Genomic DNA, 18588 nt, shown 5'->3' with positions numbered 1-18588 from the left:
TCGATCACTTTTCACTATTCAAATTTTATTTATATGACTACGAGGTTGCAAAAGATCATTATTCCTACATCAAATTTTACAAAATATAATTAGTTCTTTAATCGGTAAAAAAATTTAAAAAAAGAGAAAAGAAAAAATAATAAAATTACAAATATCACATAATAATAAATCATTTCTTTCATCATAATTAGAATTTATATTATATAATAACGAGATGCTAGTATCATATTTATAAAAAAATTAATATATTAAATTAATGAGTTTTTACATACAGACCAATTATATAAATTAACTTAAATAATTGGGCATAATAAACAGGTCAAATTCGACATGCTAACAATCCTAGCATACTTCGACTACATCATGTGAACAGACTTCAACGACATGCTAAGATCATGTTGAATTGTTGAACCAAGAAGTTATCATTCGATAATACGAGAATTCAATCCAATATCTCACAAATCTCCACCTTGGAACAAATTCTATAACATCATGGAAACAAACTACCTTTCTTCGTGCAACTTTATCAATTGCATAAAGTGGAAAAACTTACAACTTGGTATGTCTTGGTGATCATATCGGCAACATTGTGATCTGTCGAAACCTTCAGCATCTGGACTTCTCCACACTCGATTATCCCTCTGATGAAATGCAGCCTCATATTGATATGTTTGGTTCTCTCATGATACGCTGAATTCTTTGACAAATGTATAACACTTTGACTATCATATTTAACAATGATAACTCAACCTTAGAGTTTTAGTTCCTTAGTAAAACCTTCAAGCCACAATGCTTCTTTCACAACTTCGGTGAGGGTGATATATTCCGCTTCAGTGGTTGATAAGGCAACAACCTTCTGAAGTGTTTCTTTTCAACTGATTGTTGTGTCAAACATAGTGAACACATATCCAAAAATAAATTTTCTGGAATCCATACAACCTGCATAATCAGAATCGACATACCCTTCGATTTCTGTTTTACTATTTTCACCATATGCTTCACCATAAATCAAGACTCTGTTCAGAGACTCATTTATGTACCTTAGAATCCACTTCAATGCTTTCCGGTGAGTCTTTCCAGAATTCACCATGTACCTGCTTGCAAGACTTACTACATATACATATGGGATGTTATTCATATAAGTTATTCAACCTAAGTACTGGGACATTGATCTGTACTCAGCTTGAATTAAGGGTTTGTCGGAGTCATAACAAGATTTGAATTCAACATGTCAAACTTGTCGAGAATCTTTCGTAGGTATGTCTCTTGAGATAAGCATAATTTTGACTGCTTTCTGTCTCTTCGGATGTAAATCCCAAGAATCCTGGATGCTTCTCCCAGATCCTTCATATCGAACTCCTTATTGAGTTCAACTTTCATCTTTATTACATCCTCGACATTGTCGCTTGCTGTGAGAATATCATCCACATAAAGCAACAAAATAACATATGAATTTTCAGGTCAAAATTTGAAGTAAACATAGTGGTTGAACTGACTTCTAATGAAACATATGTGTGTCATGAACTTGTCGAATATCATATTCCACCATCGAGGAGATTGTTTCAGTCCATATAAAGATCTATCCAGCTTGCACATATAATCTTCCTTACCCTTTTCAGCATATCCTTCAGTTTGCCTCATCAGGATTGTTTCATCTAGATCTCAACATAAGAAAGCAGTCTTCACATCCATTTGTTTCAGTTCTAAGTCGAACTATACCACTATGGCAAGTAACATTCAAATGGACATGTGCTTCACAATAGGAGAGAACACATCATTGAAGTCGACACCTTCTTTTTGAGTGAAACCCATTGCGACCAATCTTGCCTTGTATCTCTTCGACGTCACTCATTTGATTCCTTCCTTAAATTTGAAAATCCACTTACAACTGACTAACCTGGCTTCAACATGTATCTTGATTAGTTCCCAACTTTGGTTATCATGAAGAGACTTCATCTCATCATCCACCGACTTCAGTCACTCAATCTTATTTCGACTCTTCATAACTTCCTTATAGTCTCTAGGTTTTTCATCTAGAACCTCGCTTGCAGAGATAAAGGCATAAGCTATGAGATTTGCATGCCCAAGTCTTTGAGGTGGCTTGATGACTCTTCTCGGTCTATCTCTTGCCAACAGGTAGTCATCGACAGTTTCCTCATTTTCCTCAGTATCTTCAGCATCTTGTGTTTCTTCTTCAACTTGATCTGGGATACGCAATTCAACATCGACATGCTCCACCTCAACATGAATCTCTTCTTGTTCCATCTCTTCTTTAGATATTTGTGCACTTCGACTAACGTCATCAGTTTTCTTGAAAGTCATCTCAACTTCATTGAAAACTACATCTCGACTGATGATACACCTCATGTAACCTGGCTCTAGGCACCATAGCCTATAAGCTTTGACTCCTTCAGGGTATCCCATGAACATGCATCTCAGAGCTCTAGGTTCAAACTTGTCCTGCCTAATGTGAGCATAGGCTATACAGGAAAATACTCGAAGTTTTTCGAGATCTGGTGGATGTCCTAACCAAATTTCTTCAGGTGTTTTCATATCTAACGTAGTCGAATGACATTTGTTTATCAGATATGTTATTTTGAAACAACCTTTGCCCAAAACACCTTTTTAACTCATCACTAGTCATCATGCATCTAACTCTTTCTAAAATGGTTCGATTAAACCTTTTAGCCAAACCATTTTGTTGGGGAGTACCTGTAGTAGTTATGTGCCTTGCAATACCAGAGGTTGTAGAAAAACTGTTGAACGCCTCATTATAAAATTCAAGGTTATTGTCGATTCTCATCCTCTTGATCTTCCTGCCAGTCTGATTTTTTACCAGAGGTTTCCAACTTTTGAAGTTCTCAAAAGTTTCATCCTTATCCTTCTGGATGAATACCCATAACTTTCTGGAATAATCATCAACTATGGATAGAAAATACCTTGCTCCTGAATGTGATGGACACCCCGCAGGCCCCCAAAGATCGACATGGATGTAATCAAGAGATCCATGCGTTCTTTGTTTTCCTTTATTGAACTTCACTCTGCAAGATTTTCCAAGTACACAGGGTTCACAAAACTTCATCTTTTCGACTTTGTCTCCACCGAGTATATTTTTTCCCCAATTCGACCAGACCCCTTTCACTGATATGGCCTAATCTCATGTGCCAAACTTCCGTCTTCGACAAAGGTTTTGTGGATACAACAACTGCAGAACCACTGACAGCTTCAGCCTCAAGGGTATACAAGCCTTATTTCTTCACGCCTCTTAAGACTTCCTTAGACCCCTTCATGACTTTTAGGATACTTTTCTCTCCTTGGAAAACATATCCTTTCTTGTCGAATTCACCAAGAGAAATCAAATTTCTCTTCAAATCAGGTACATACCTGACTTCAATCAACAATCTTATTGACTCATCATGGAGCTTGAATCTCACATATCCAACACCTACAGTCTTGCAAGCTTTATTGTTTCCAAGAAATACATATCCACCATCTTGATCACATAGATCCACCATCTTTATTGTTGGTGTAAGCCCTAGAGGCCAATACTTTTTGTACTTGTATCGAATTATTTATTAATAATAAAAGGCATTTTCTTTATTATGGTTGATTAATAAAGTCCCTGGAATAGATAGTCCGTTTAATGTATTAAGTGTGACTTAATCATGAGAACACATTAAACATAAGGACACTATTCTTAAAGTATTCGTAGTCGAGCTTTAGTGTGAAGTGGGATAACATTAAAGCATTAAGACTATTATGTTTGTAGACTGATGATCACATCTCATGGATCATGGATAAAGAGTTATCAAGTCTTAAACATAGGTATGAATATTAGGAGTAATATTTATACCAGATTGACCCGCTATGAGAATACTATATAGAAAGTTATGCAAAGTGTCATAAGTTATTCTCATGGTGATAATAGTGTATACCACTCTTCGACCTGAAACCACTATGGATCCTAGATGTAGAGTCGAGTGCTTTGTTGCTGATCCAACGTTGTCCGTAACTGGATAACCATAAAGACAGTTGATGGGTACTCCACAAAGCATGTTGAGGGACATGAGTGTCCTAGATGGAATTTGCCCATCCTGCGTAACAGGATAAATATCTATGGGTCCAATATTGAACTGGACAAGGGTGACACGGTCTATACCTTGTGTTCAATATAGACATAAGGGCAAAGGGGTAATTATACACATAATTATTATCACAGGAGGTTTTGTCAGATCACATGACATTTTCGTGACTTGGGTAGCAGTGATGTGTTGCTAGATACCGCTCACTGTTTATTATGTTAAATGCGTGATTTAATATAATTGCCAATGTCGCGAAAACCTATAGGGTCACACACAAAGGACGGATTGATGAGAGATAGAATAATTAAGGAACATCGTAAGGTACGGTGCACTTAAGTGGAATACGAAATATAGTAAGGTACCAAATACTTAAGTGATTTTGGCATATTATGAGATATGGGCCAAAATGCACTTAAGTGGGCTTTTTGGCTTGAAGCTCACACAAGTGGTTCTATAAATAGAACCCCTTGGGTAGAAGCATTGTCACTCCACAGTAACTCACTGAGACAGAAAACACAATTGAAGAGTTGGAATTTCGTATCTCTCTCTCAATCAAAGCCTTCATTCATAACAGCTAGCACTGCGATTGAAGGAATCCGTTCGTGTGGACTGAGTAGAGACGTTGTCATCGTTCAACGTTCGTGATCGCCCTGTGGATCTGTATCAAAGGTTTTGATCATTATCAGAGATCTGCACCAAAGGTTTGAATCGCCACAAGAGGTAACGATTCTATCACTGATCATGCCCATTCGTAAGGATCACTAAATGGAGAAATTTTTAAATTCCGCTGCACCTTGGATGGCTATTCTCCTTCAGTGGTATCAGAGCCACTTACGAAACCATGAATCTGATAACTGTTTTTGTTCTGTAATAATATGATTAAAACAGAATGAATCAAAGGTTAAATTAAGATCGATCAAGTTACATATATGTGATATATGTAATCCTGATGCAAAATACATTATATATGATATAGTGTTCTCGTTTCGTTCATTCAAACCCTCGATGATTGTTTTCCTTTGAGCGATCAATGGTCGTTTGCTTCTTGATCCAACATTAGTATGGTGAAGCAATGACGTGTTGATTAATCATATTGAATTAACAATCGAGATGTGTTTGACGGTCTGAAATTGGTGCATCAGGGTTAGTGACGACACAAGGGTTGTGTTGTCAGAGAGTTATGCGATTGGGGTTTGACTGCACAAGAGTTGTGTGTTCTAAACACTTTTCCGAGCAGTGTTAACCGGTTAACGCGTATGGTTAACCGGTTAACGCAATACGAAAATAAAATTTTAAGGTTTTCAAACAGTGTTAACCGGTTAACGCTTTTGGTTAACCGGTTAACGCAAGACGAAATTCAATTTTCTGAGTTTTTCAAACAGTGTTAACCGGTTAACGCATTTGGTTAACCGGTTAACGCAAGGCGGAAAACAGTTTTCCAAGAAATTTTTCAACAGTGTTAACCGGTTAACGCATATGGTTAACCCGTTAACGCAAGGCAGAAAAGAATTTTCTAAAAGTTTTCAAACAGTGTTAACCGGTTAACGCATATGGTTAACCGGTTAACGCAAGGAAAAATTCGCCCGTTCGGGTAGAAAAAGTGCTTTGAAGTATCAAGTGTTGATACGAAAAACGACGTCAATTTTAAATGAATTGTTCATTAAAATTTTCGAGCAGGGGCGCTGCCCCCTTGACCCCTGTCCGCTGAACGGTCAACGGAACCACCGTTCGCTGACCGGGAAGCGGAACACCCGTTCCCGCTGTCTGGGCAGCGGACCCCCGGCTAACTCTGCGTAGTGTGATTGGTCGTCGAAATTTAATTTGATTTTATTAATTAAAGGAATTAATAATAATAATAATAATAATAATAATAATAATAATAAAGTGTTTATTATTGTCTTGTGGTGATCGGTTATGGCCTTAGTTTTCCTTTGTTTTGTTTTGGGTTTTTAAAATACGACCTGCGTGTCGTGCCTCTCTCTTAATCTCCCAAATGTAACTTCTTTTCTCATCTTACTCCCTCGTATGTAAAACGAGTTTCTTTTGTAATGTAATGATATGAAGAAAGCAAAGAAGTCAGTGCCAAAGAAGGACAACCTTGAAGATCTTGCTTGGAGAAGCTTAGATCGTTGTAGGTTAGCTTAGGTTCTCTCATTGGCTTGGGAGAACAATTGCGCTAGGGGCCATAACTGTTTCATTATGTATGTATGTATGTTGATGCATGTGAATGTATGTTGATGCATGTGAGAGACGGTTTATATGATAAACAAGCCGGTGAGATCAGAAAAATTGCAATTCCCTCAAAATAAATATTAAGTTTTAAGCTTTCCAAGTTTTAACACTCATCAAGACTAGTATCGAATAATGTAGGTTTCGCCTACGCGAGGTGCATGTTCTATATTAGTAAGGTGCGATGGGATAACTGTAATATCCAACTGTTAAAGCTGATCGCTCGACTTTATGAGTCGAATTGGGGTACAAACTGCAAGTGCACAGTTCTATCGCGTAGTTTTAAAAGATATCGATCCCACAGGGACTTATGAATCGATATACCGTTATCTAAGGTTACTTCGTAAAGCTAAGGCAGGTAATACTTTGATTTTTGGGGGAAAAAAGCTAAAACTAAAATAAGATCTAAAATTAATATCTAATAAGCGGATATCGGTATGTAATTCGTCGTAATTAGGGAATCAATTCTTTATTGGTTTCTTGGTTTTAAAATAAATCTTTTCAGTTGACGCTATTGATTAAAAGTTTTATCTCAAACTCTCGCTCTGTTGAATAAACTATGATTTTATATTAACGTAGCTGTCACTTATAGTTAAGTCAAAAACCACTTTTTGAAAACAATAGAATCCGTAGAAACTCTTTTTAAGAAAACACTAATCGTTTAAACACCCTTATCTCAAACTCTCGCTCTGTTGACTTAGGTTATATAATTAAATTCAAATGCTTAACTCTCGTCCTCACATTCAATCTTTAAAAATACTTTTTGAAAAAGGTTAGAATTTAATTAACTCTAGAAATTGCTCTCGCCCTGATCTAGAATTAATGTCCAATTTACACTGTCCAGTCAAAACCTCAAACTCTCGCTCTATTGATTTTAACTTCTTTATGTCTTTTACTTTCGTACAAAAACTTTGTTATTAAACCTGTAAATTGAGACCGTAAAAAGAGTGATTTTAATTTTAAACTTAATTAAACCAACTTAGTTTTGATTTCTTCATTCCGCTTACTTTACATACCGATACCTAAATAAATTAGCCAGACATACTCAACAGATCCAAATAATCAGCATGCATAAACAGATTCATCGCAGGCAAGCAGTATAAATTAATAATAAAAACAAGCATATATAAATTCAACAAATAAATAAAGAAATTGAATAATTAAATAGCAGTCTTGAACACTCCACCACAGACCGGTTGGATTTGTTCTTGAGTTCTTCAATCAGGCAGAAAAATAAAGCGAAGGAATAAAAAAGCTAGATTCTAACGTAAGGTTAGATCCGGTAAAAGGTACACAATAGTTTCCGGTGTAGAAACTATTGTGCGAAAAATTAATTAAGTACTAGAAAAGAAAATAGAATTGCAAAAGAAACAATATAAAAATTATAAAAGAAGTACTATAAGGAATATGCTTAAGCTGCTGGAAAAAGAAAAATGCGAAAAAGAGCGAAAACTGGAGAAAGTCTGGGAGCGTCGAACCGTGGAAGGGTTTGCAAAGTTGGTATTTATATTGGTACTTTCCGTAACGGTCTTCAGAAGTAGTCCGCGTCAAGGGGTCTTCACGTAACGAAGGGATAGGCGTGGAAATAGGATTCAGCGTGCAAATAGGACTCAACGTCTCTGAAGGCAAAAATGTAGGGGAATGGTGTGACGTCCGTCACACCATGTGTGACGCTCGTCACACAAGTGTATACAGCATGACGCTCGTCACAGCCTCTGTGACGCTCGTCACAGGCACAACGCCTGTGCTTTCTTTGGGCTGGGTTTGGCTTTTGCTATTTGTTTCCAAAAACTTCTTTTTGCACCTCCTTTTCTTCCTTTTTTTACTTTTGCTTCAAATAGACTACCTGAGATAAATAGAAAGGAAATACCGCGTAATATCTGATAAAATGAAATAAATAAAAAAACATGGTTTTCACGTTGAATCCTATTTGCACGCTGAATCCTATTTGCAAATAGGACTCAACATCTGGCTAAAATTTTTAAAACAAGTTCTATACTGTATTTTGCTTGAGGACAAGCAAAGATCTAAGTATGGGGGAGTTTGAAAAGAAAGATACATACTTGAAAAGGAAAATGGAGGATAGAAAGAACATGGTTTTCCCCCCCATACTTGAATAAAGCATTGTCCTCAATGTTTGAAGGAAAAGAAATGAAATAAAAAAAAGAAAGGAAAAAGAAAAGTTAAGGTTGCCTTCCGCCTCTTGTTCTTGGGCCTGGTGATCGCTGACGTAAGTCTAAGTTGTCGAACCTGCTAAACAACTCAGTGAACCGCTGATCGGTTATGGTATTCCTCTCTTCCTGCTGTTGTTGCATTTGGCGCATCATTTGCATCATTTCGAGATTCTGTGCTTGCATACCATCAATAGCATCCATGATGTCGTCGTTGGTTGCAGGCCTTCTTCGTCGACGACGTCGGGAGGATGGGCCAGCTGCAGTATCGGAAGGGTTGAGCGGGACTGATTGTTGTTCAGGAGCGTTATCACCTTGCTCCATTTCTTCGAACTCGTCTGCAGACGGGTTTGTATGTGAAGGCTCGGTAGCTTCGGGAGCATTCAGATCATAGAGGTGGTTGTTGGGATTGGTGACATCTGTTAGGGAAATGTTGGGGAGAACAACGCTTGGGACGGCCTGGTTATTCACCATAAGGTAATATTTTCCACCTACTCGGTTCTTTATTAGGCGGCTGGACCGACAGTAGCCTATATCCATAAATAGGGGAGGTAAAGATTCTAAAGTTTGGAGTCGGTCCCCTAGGTCTAAGCCAAGTGCTATGGTGGTTATTAATCCACCAATTACAAAAGGTTGACGGCCTCTAGCACATAAGGTGCGGATATGATGAAATAGGAAGGAGGCGGCGTTTACCTTAGCCTGCGGTTCGAAGACGCATTCGAGGAAGAAGAGTTCCTTTGCGTTGACCTTGCTGTTGTTCGGTCTTCCAAAAACGGTTTTTGTAGGATGCGGATAAAGTACCGGATAGTTGGGTTATGTATATGGGAAACAAGGAGCTCTTCCCAGTTGTTGGCATCTACTCCGGATATTTTCCTAAAGAGGTCGAAAGCAGCAACTGTGCTCCAGTTTAGGTTTGGAGGGATTCTGGGGTAGACTTGACCTTCTGTGGGGAATTGTAGCATGGTACTCAATTGGGTTAAGGAGTACTCGGTGTTGAACATACGGAAGGTTGCGGTACCGGTTAAGAATTCGTCCTCACCGGCGGGAGTGTTGTACGCGTATGAACTTAAGAATTCTAAGGTTAGGGATGGGTAGGTGGGTTGATTATGCGTGCATAGAAAGGTTAGATCGGCAAGGCGGAGCATCCACTCGATACCTTGAAGTAATCCTAATTGTTGTAAACAAGTTGAATCAGGATACCTGGTAGAGACGACGCCTCGCTGTTGAAAGCGCTCGAATTGCTCCCTTTGATAGTTTTCATCTCCGGATTGGAAGATGATATTTCCGAAATTCTGATTTCCCGCCATACTGATGAATGAATTTAAAGGAGTAATAAAGAAAAGAAATGTATTTGATATTAGAGAGTGGTTTGTGGTGAATGGAGGAGGGTTTGGTGGGTATTTATAGGAAAAGAATTTGGAAGTTGGAAAGGAGGTGGTTGAAAAGTGAATAAATGTGGGTTAATGGGAATAAACGGGGAAGGTAAAAAGTGAAAGGGTGTAACGTTCGTCTCCAACGGCACTGTAACGTTCACCTAGTCAGAAAGGTGTTACGCTCGTCACAGGGGCGTGACGGGCGTAACAAGTACTTGGCATGCCGTCCGTCATAGATTGTGTGACGCTCGTCACACAGTCTTTTTGGCATGGCTTCAGCTAGCGTTCTTCAGAATAACTTGGTAATTTATTTTTTATTATTTATTTTGTTTTGCTTCAGATTATTTTATTTTGCTATTTAATTTTCCTGCATGTCATTCTACTTTGCATAATGATGCATAAATATATTATTCTTTAATAAGTCATGTAGGCAGCAACAGTAGAGAGCATAATAGATATTACATAATAAAATGAATAAATAGCTTAAATAAAATAATCATAATGTAACAATGGAGAAAAACAAAAATGCGAAAGAGAAACAAATACGAACATAATTTGAAATAACATTAAATAAATAATCTAACTTAAGACTAAATAACTAAGAAAAATAAATTCTATCCATCTGCACGATCTCTGGCCGGAGGAGCAAAGGAGTTAACACGGTATAGTAACTCGTGAAACTGGTTTGTCATACTGTTCATGTATCCCAAAAATTCGTGCCTCAAGCTAGTGAACTCTTCTCTGAGGGCGTCTTGTTCTGACATCAAAGCTTCCATGGCAGTGTTATAATCAGTTCCGTGCATGTGATGTCTAAGGTCGGGTATTGCCGATTCTTCGGTCTGAACAGGTTGAGGAGGAGGATCAATATCATAATAGCCAGAGGGTGTCTGAGGGTCTGATTCAGCATAAGGAATCAGGTCATCACAAATCTCATAGTCCTGGATGGGTTCAGTGGATCTAGCAGGAGAGGGGGTTTCGTTCAGATTGTAGAGCCAGTTACTGCGGTTGTGAACACTAGTCCTAGGATCGGGCATGGTGAATAGGCAAAGAACTTGGTTATCAATTATAAGCTCAAACTCATCAGACCCTAGGTTTGCTATAAACAAAGTGTTGAAGAGGAAGGGTATACTCATAGTAGTAATGCCACAAAAAGGGCTTAAGTCAAGCATAGGCTGACGTAATCCAATAGCATTACCTATCATAGTTATCAAACCGCCTATTCGAATTGGTGCTCGCTCATCTTGGATAAGATGGTCCAAATTTGCTAACATAAAAGTGGCACCGTTTACTGGACGGTTCTGGGAAGCACAAAATATGATGAAGAGTTCATCACGTGAAACTGTGGTACTGTTTGGCTTCTTCCCAAATAAGGTGTGGGTCAGGATCTTATGGAAATAACGGAAGGCCGGGTTATGTATGTTTCCAGAGAGAAACTCATGTTCCTCGGGATCGTCATTTCCAGTCAAGTTACCCCAAAAGTGTTCAAGTTCTCTATATTCAAAAAGTTCTTCTTGGCTCACTGTGAATGTGTCAAAGGATGTAGGGAAACCTAAAAGGTTGGTAAAATCTTGAATATTAAATTGGTACTCCATGTTAAACATTCTGAACTGGATAAAACCTCTGCTTATTCCTTTTCCATGGCTGGGTAGATAGATCAGAGAACTAAGGAATTCTAGAGTCAGTCTCCGGTAAGTGACAAATTGTCTACGGATAGGAGCGGTTTCCCACCCTATCTGATTCAGCAAATACAAGACACTATGTCTTAGTCCAAGGGCAGTCATTGCCCAGTCATCAGCATACAAGCTAGGTAGCATCTCTCTCGTGGCTAGTTCCTCAAACTTTTGTTTCTGAGTTGTTCCTCTGAATTTGATACCCATACGATCAATATGTCCCATCAGGTTAGTGTTAGCTAGAGAAAAGAAAAACAAGAGTTTTAGTCAGGATTTGGCCAAATGCCGAAAGAAGAGAAAAGTTTTTAATAAATTAAAATAAATTAAGAATGAATACTAAACAAAAATTAAAAGAATAATTAAGGAAGAAATAGAAAAATAAAAATGATAATAGAAGAAAATGATAAAATATTTGTGGGTTGTCTCCCACTAAGCGCTTTGTTTAATGTCGCAAGCTCGACATAAAAACAATCAATTATAATCTATAATTTCTGGAGGCATTTCGTCTAAGTGCAAGACTTGCGAATCTTCATTGTTTTCTGCATAGTGATAATGTTTTAGACGTTGCCCGTTTACGGTAAATGGTTCCATAGATTTGCCTTTAATTTCTACTGCTCCACTGGGAAAAACATTGGTGATTTGAAAAGGACCTGACCATCTAGATCGTAGTTTTCCCGGAAATAACTTTAGTCTGGAGTTAAATAAAAGGACTGTATCGCCTTGTTTGAAGATTTTCCTTGATATGCGCTTGTCATGCCATTGTTTTGTTCTTTCTTTGTAGATTCTGGCATTTTCGTAAGCGTCTCTTCTGAGTTCCTCTAATTCGCTTATATCAAGGATTCTCTTTTCACCGACGGCTTTATAGTTTAAATTTAGATTTTTAATAGCCCAATAGGCTTTATGTTCTAATTCTACCGGGAGGTGACAGGATTTTCCATAAATTAGCTTAAATGGGGTTGTCCCTATGGGAGTTTTGTAAGCAGTTCGGTAAGCCCATAAAGCTTCTGGTAATTTCAATGACCAGTCTTTCCTTGAAGTGGCGACTGTTTTCTCTAGTATCTGTTTGATTTCTCTGTTAGATACTTCCACTTGCCCACTGGTTTGAGGGTGGTAAGGTGTCGCTACTCTATGTCTTACGCCATACTTAAGCAGTAGTTTTTCGAGTACTTTGGATATGAAATGCGATCCACCATCACTGACTACTATTCTTGGGACACCAAACCTTGGAAATATTATATTCTTAAAGAGTCTAGTTACTACTCGTGTGTCGTTAGTTGGAGAAGCTATAGCTTCAATCCATTTTGATACGTAGTCAACTGCCACGAGTATGTATTTGTTACCGAAAGAGGATGGAAAAGGTCCCATGAAGTCTATTCCCCACACGTCGAAAATCTCTACTTCCAAAACGCCCTTTTGTGGCATCTCGTCACGTCTAGATATGTTTCCTGTGCGTTGACATCTGTCACATTTCTTAATAGCTGCATGTACATCCTTCCATATACTTGGCCAATAAAAACTGGCTTGTAGGATTTTAGAGCAGGTCTTGGATGTACTTGCGTGTCCACCATAAGGAGCGGAGTGACAGTGTTGGATTATATTTTCTACCTCTTCTTCGGGTATACACCGACGGAAAATACCATCGGGCCTCTTTTAAAAAGTAAGGGGTCATCCCAGTAATGATGTTTTATGTCATGGAAGAATCGTTTCTTCTGTTGGTAGGATAAGGTAGGTGGGACTATTCCGGCAGCTAAATAATTGACGAGGTCAGCATACCACGGTGTAACAGATATGGCTAAGGTGGTTTCTACCTGTTTATCAGCGTTATTTTCTTCTAAAGTAGCTATAAGCTTATCGTACGAGAAATCATCGTTAATTGATGTTCTTTCTGGTTCAAGGTTCTCAAGTCTAGAGAGGTGATCTGCTATTACGTTTTCAGTTCCTTTCTTGTCTTTGATTTCCAAATTGAACTCTTGTAGCAACAGGATCCACCTTAGGAGTCTAGGTTTAGCATCCTTTTTAGTTAAGAGGTATTTGATAGCAGCGTGGTCAGTGTAGATGATTATTTTGGCTCCGACCAAGTAAGAACGAAATTTATCTAGCGCAAACACTACTGCTAGAAGTTCTTTCTCGGTTGTGGCGTAATTCATTTGTGCTTCATCTAGAGTTCTACTTGCGTAATATATAACATGAAGCTTTTTATCTTTTCGTTATCCTAAAACAGCACCTACAGCGTAATCACTAGCATCACACATTATTTCGAATGGTTCATTCCAATCTGGTGTCTGCATTATGGGTGCGGAGATCAGTGCTTGTTTAAGCGTTTGAAATGCTTCTAAACATTTATTGTCGAATATGAATTCAGCATCTTTCATCAATAATCCGGTCAACGGTTTAGTTATTTTAGAGAAGTCTTTAATGAATCGTCGGTAAAAACCGGCATGTCCTAAGAAGCTTCGTACTTCTCTCACAGTTTTTGGGGGTTGAAGATTTTCGATTACCTCTATTTTGGCTTTGTCTACTTCAATTCCTCTGTTCGAGATGATGTGTCCTAAAACAATTCCTTCTTGTACCATAAAGTGGCATTTTTCCCAATTAAGTACTAGGTTTACTTTTACACATCGCTCTAGAACTCTCTCTAGGTTTTCAAGACATTCTTCAAAGCTTTGTCCGCATACGGAAAAGTCATCCATAAATACTTCCATGATGTTTTCTAGAAAATCGGCGAATATTGCCATCATGCACCTTTGGAAAGTTGCAGGAGCATTACACAAGCCAAACGGCATTCGTCTATAAGCGAAGGTACCAAAAGGGCACGTGAACGTTGTCTTTTCTTGGTCATCAGGATGGATTGGTATTTGAAAGAAACCTGAGTAACCGTCTAGATAGAAGAAATGAGAATGTTTTGCTAATCGTTCTAACATCTGGTCAATGAATGGTAAAGGGAAATGATCTTTTCGGGTTGCTTTGTTTAGTTTCCTATAGTCAATGCACATTCTCCATCCCGATTCGATTCGTTTGGTTATAGTTTCTCCTTTTTCATTTTCAATGACTGTTATACCTCCTTTCTTTGGTACTACGTGTACAGGACTAACCCATTTGCTATCAGATATAGGATATATGATACCTGCCTCTAATAACTTGGTTATTTCCTTCTTCACTACCTCACTCAGGATCGGGTTTAGTCTCCTCTGGTGTTCCCTAGAAGTTTTACAGTCTTCTTCTAGCATGATGCGGTGCATACAAATAGAAGGACTTATTCCTTTAAGATCGATGATGTTGTAACCTAGTGCGGTTGGATATTTTCTTAAGATATGCAGGAGTTTTTCTGTTTCGAGTCTTCCCAGGTCAGCATTAACTATCACTGGTCGTTCAAGCTCTAAGTCTAGGAATTCATATCTCAGATTCTTGGGAAGTGTTTTCAGGTCTAAGGTTGGTTTCTTAAGGCATTGCGTAGGGTCCGGTGTTATTGCTAAACATTGGTTAAGTTTGTCTTCTACAAGATAGTCAGATGATTTGTCTTTTTCTAACTCCGTTTCTTTTATGCATTCATCGATGATATCCATGAAGTAACATGTATCTTCTATTGCAGGTGCTTTCAAAAATTGGGAAAGAATGAACTCAATTTTCTCTTCTCCTACTTCGAAAGTGAGTCGTCCTCGTTTTACGTCTATGATTGCACCGGCAGTTGCTAAGAACGGTCTTCCCAGTATAATGGGTGTAACTTCATCTTCTCTAATATCCATAATTATAAAATCAGTTGGAATGTAGAATTGACCTATGCGCACTGGAACGTTTTCAAGAATTCCTACAGGGTATTTGACGGAATGATCTGCTAGTTGCACAGACATTTTAGTTGGTCTTAATTCTCCCATTTCAAGTCTCTTGCATATGGATAAAGGCATAACACTAATACCGGCTCCTAAATCGCATAAGGCTTTGTCAATGACAAATTTTCCTATGTGACAGGGTATAGAGAAACTACCTGGGTCTTTAAGTTTAGGAGGCATATTCTGTATTATAGCGCTACATTCAGCGGTAAGTGTAACGGTTTCGCTATCTTCAAGTTTCCTTTTATTAGAAAGAATTTCTTTTAAAAACTTGGCATATGAGGGCATCTGCGTAATAGCTTCTGTAAATGGAATTGTGACGTTTAATTGTTTTAGTAGGTCAACAAATTTTTTGAATTGGCCCGCATCTTTGGTTTTAATAAGCCTTTGAGGGTAAGGGATAGGTGGTTTATAAGGTGGTGGAGGTACATAAGGTTCCTTCTTTTCTACGGTTTCCTTATTACTCTCTTCCTTTTCCTTAGGTTCACTTTCTTCCTCAGTTGACTTTTTAGAGTTTTGGTTTTCTATCCTTGGGTCAGACGGTCCTTCCACTTCCGTTCCACTTCTCAGTATAATTGCATGAGCGTGGCTTCTTGGGTTAGGTTGGGGTTGGCCAGGAAATGTACCAGTTGGGGCAGCAGTAGGCGCTTGTTGTTGAGCTACTTGTGATATTTGCGTTTCCAGCATTTTGTTATGAGTAGCCAGGGCATCTACTTTACTTGCTAATTGTTTAATTTGTTCGCCAGTGTGTACATTCTGGTTTAAGAAATCTTTATTGGTTTGCTGTTGAGAAGCTATAAAGTTTTCCATCATGATTTCCAAGTTGGATTTCCTAGGGGTGTTATTGTTAGATGTAGATGGGGTCGGCTTCTGATATCCCGGAGGTATAGCTGGGGCTTGATTTGGAGATTGTCCAGGTGCGTATAGAGCATTATTACTCTTATATGAAAAATTGGGATGATTCTTCCAATTTGAGTTATAGGTGTGCGAGTAGGGGCTTCCTTGAGCATAGTTTACTTGCTCCGCTTGGATTCCTGTTAGGAGTTGACAATCTGCAGGAGTGTGACCTTGGATTCCACAGACTTCGCAATTCTGAGTTATGGCAACTACGGTGGCTGGAGGTGATACATTTAAACTTTCAATTTTCTGGACCAGAGCATCCACTTTTGCATTAACATGATCAAGGTTACTTATCTCGTACATGCCAGTTTTCGTTTGAGGTTTTTCCACCATTGTTCGTTCGCTTCCCCACTGATAGTGGTTTTGAGCCATGCTTTCGATAAGTTGGTAAGCGTCAGCATAAGGTTTGTTCATTAGTGCACCACTTGCGGCGGCATCTATTGTTAACCTCGTGTTGTACAGGAGACCATTATAGAATGTATGAATTACTAACCAGTCTTCTAAACCATGGTGTGGACAAAGTCTCATCATGTCTTTGTATCTTTCCCATGCTTCGAGAAGAGACTCGTTATCTTTCTGTTTAAATCCATTTATTTGGGCTCTTAACATAGCTGTTTTGCTTGGCGGAAAATATCGAGCAAGAAAAACTTTCTTCAACTCGTTCCATGTGGTGACTGAGTTGGAAGGAAGAGATTGAAGCCATCTTCTAGCGCTATCTCTTAGTGAGAAAGGAAAAAGACGAAGTCGAATTGCCTCTGAAGTGACACCATTAGCTTTAACAATATCAGCGTATTGGACAAATACGGATAAATGAAGATTAGGATCCTCGGTAGGATTTCCAGAGAATTGGTTCTGTTGCACTGCCTGCAACAGTGAAGGTTTGAGTTCAAAGTTGTTTGCTTCGATTGCGGGTGGAGCAATACTTGAATGCGGTTCATCTTGCGATGGAGCGGCGTAATCTCTAAGAGCACGAGCTGGTTCTGCCATCTCGGGTATCGAAGGGAAAATATTTTTGAAATCAGGAAGTTCTACAGGAGGTAGATTGTTTGCAGCACGATATTCCCGAATTCGTCGTAAGACTCGGAGATATAGTTCGATATCGTTGATTCGTAAGTAGAACGGCTCGCCTTGTGAGCGAGTGCGTGGCATACAAATCAACGAAAGAAAGAAAAGAAAAAGAAAAGCCTTAGTCTCTACAGCGTAACAGAAGAGTTACGATATCGACTAAATAAAAGTCCCCGGCAACGGCGCCAAAAACTTGATCGCTCGACTTTATGAGTCGAATTGGGGTACAAACTGCAAGTGCACAGTTCTATCGCGTAGTTTTAAAAGATATCGATCCCACAGGGACTTATGAATCGATATACCGTTATCTAAGGTTACTTCGTAAAGCTAAGGCAGGTAATACTTTGATTTTTGGGGGGGAAAAGCTAAAACTAAAATAAGATCTAAAATTAATATCTAATAAGCGGATATCGGTATGTAATTCGTCGTAATTAGGGAATCAATTCTTTATTGGTTTCTTGGTTTTAAAATAAATCTTTTCAGTTGACGCTATTGATTAAAAGTTTTATCTCAAACTCTCGCTCTGTTGAATAAACTATGATTTTATATTAACGTAGCTGTCACTTATAGTTAAGTCAAAAACCACTTTTTGAAAACAATAGAATCCGTAGAAACTCTTTTTAAGAAAACACTAATCGTTTAAACACCCTTATCTCAAACTCTCGCTCTGTTGACTTAGGTTATATAATTAAATTCAAATGCTTAACTCTCGTCCTCACATTCAATCTTTAAAAATACTTTTTGAAAAAGGTTAGAATTTAATTAACTCTAGAAATTGCTCTCGCCCTGATCTAGAATTAATGTCCAATTTACACTGTCCAGTCAAAACCTCAAACTCTCGCTCTATTGATTTTAACTTCTTTATGTCTTTTACTTTCGTACAAAAACTTTGTTATTAAACCTGTAAATTGAGACCGTAAAAAGAGTGATTTTAATTTTAAACTTAATTAAACCAACTTAGTTTTGATTTCTTCATTCCGCTTACTTTACATACCGATACCTAAATAAATTAGCCAGACATACTCAACAGATCCAAATAATCAGCATGCATAAACAGATTCATCGCAGGCAAGCAGTATAAATTAATAATAAAAACAAGCATATATAAATTCAACAAATAAATAAAGAACCTGAATAATTAAATAGCAGTCTTGAACACTCCACCACAGACCGGTTGGATTTGTTCTTGAGTTCTTCAATCAGGCAGAAAAATAAAGCGAAGGAATAAAAAAGCTAGATTCTAACGTAAGGTTAGATCCGGTAAAAGGTAC

General features: G+C 38.2%; 1 non-coding gene across 1 annotated transcript; it reads left to right on the top strand.

Moving 5' to 3' along the window:
• Positions 1–16754: 16754 nt before the first annotated feature.
• On the top strand, positions 16755–16861 carry LOC127089058 (small nucleolar RNA R71). Its single transcript, XR_007790837.1, has one exon. It is a non-coding gene; the product is annotated as a small nucleolar RNA R71 (small nucleolar RNA).
• The last annotated feature ends 1727 nt before the right edge of the window (positions 16862–18588 follow it).

This window comes from Lathyrus oleraceus, chromosome 5 (genome assembly GCF_024323335.1).
Source record: "Lathyrus oleraceus cultivar Zhongwan6 chromosome 5, CAAS_Psat_ZW6_1.0, whole genome shotgun sequence".
NCBI lineage: Eukaryota > Viridiplantae > Streptophyta > Magnoliopsida > Fabales > Fabaceae > Lathyrus > Lathyrus oleraceus.
This window is presented reverse-complemented; position numbering and strand designations above follow the sequence as displayed.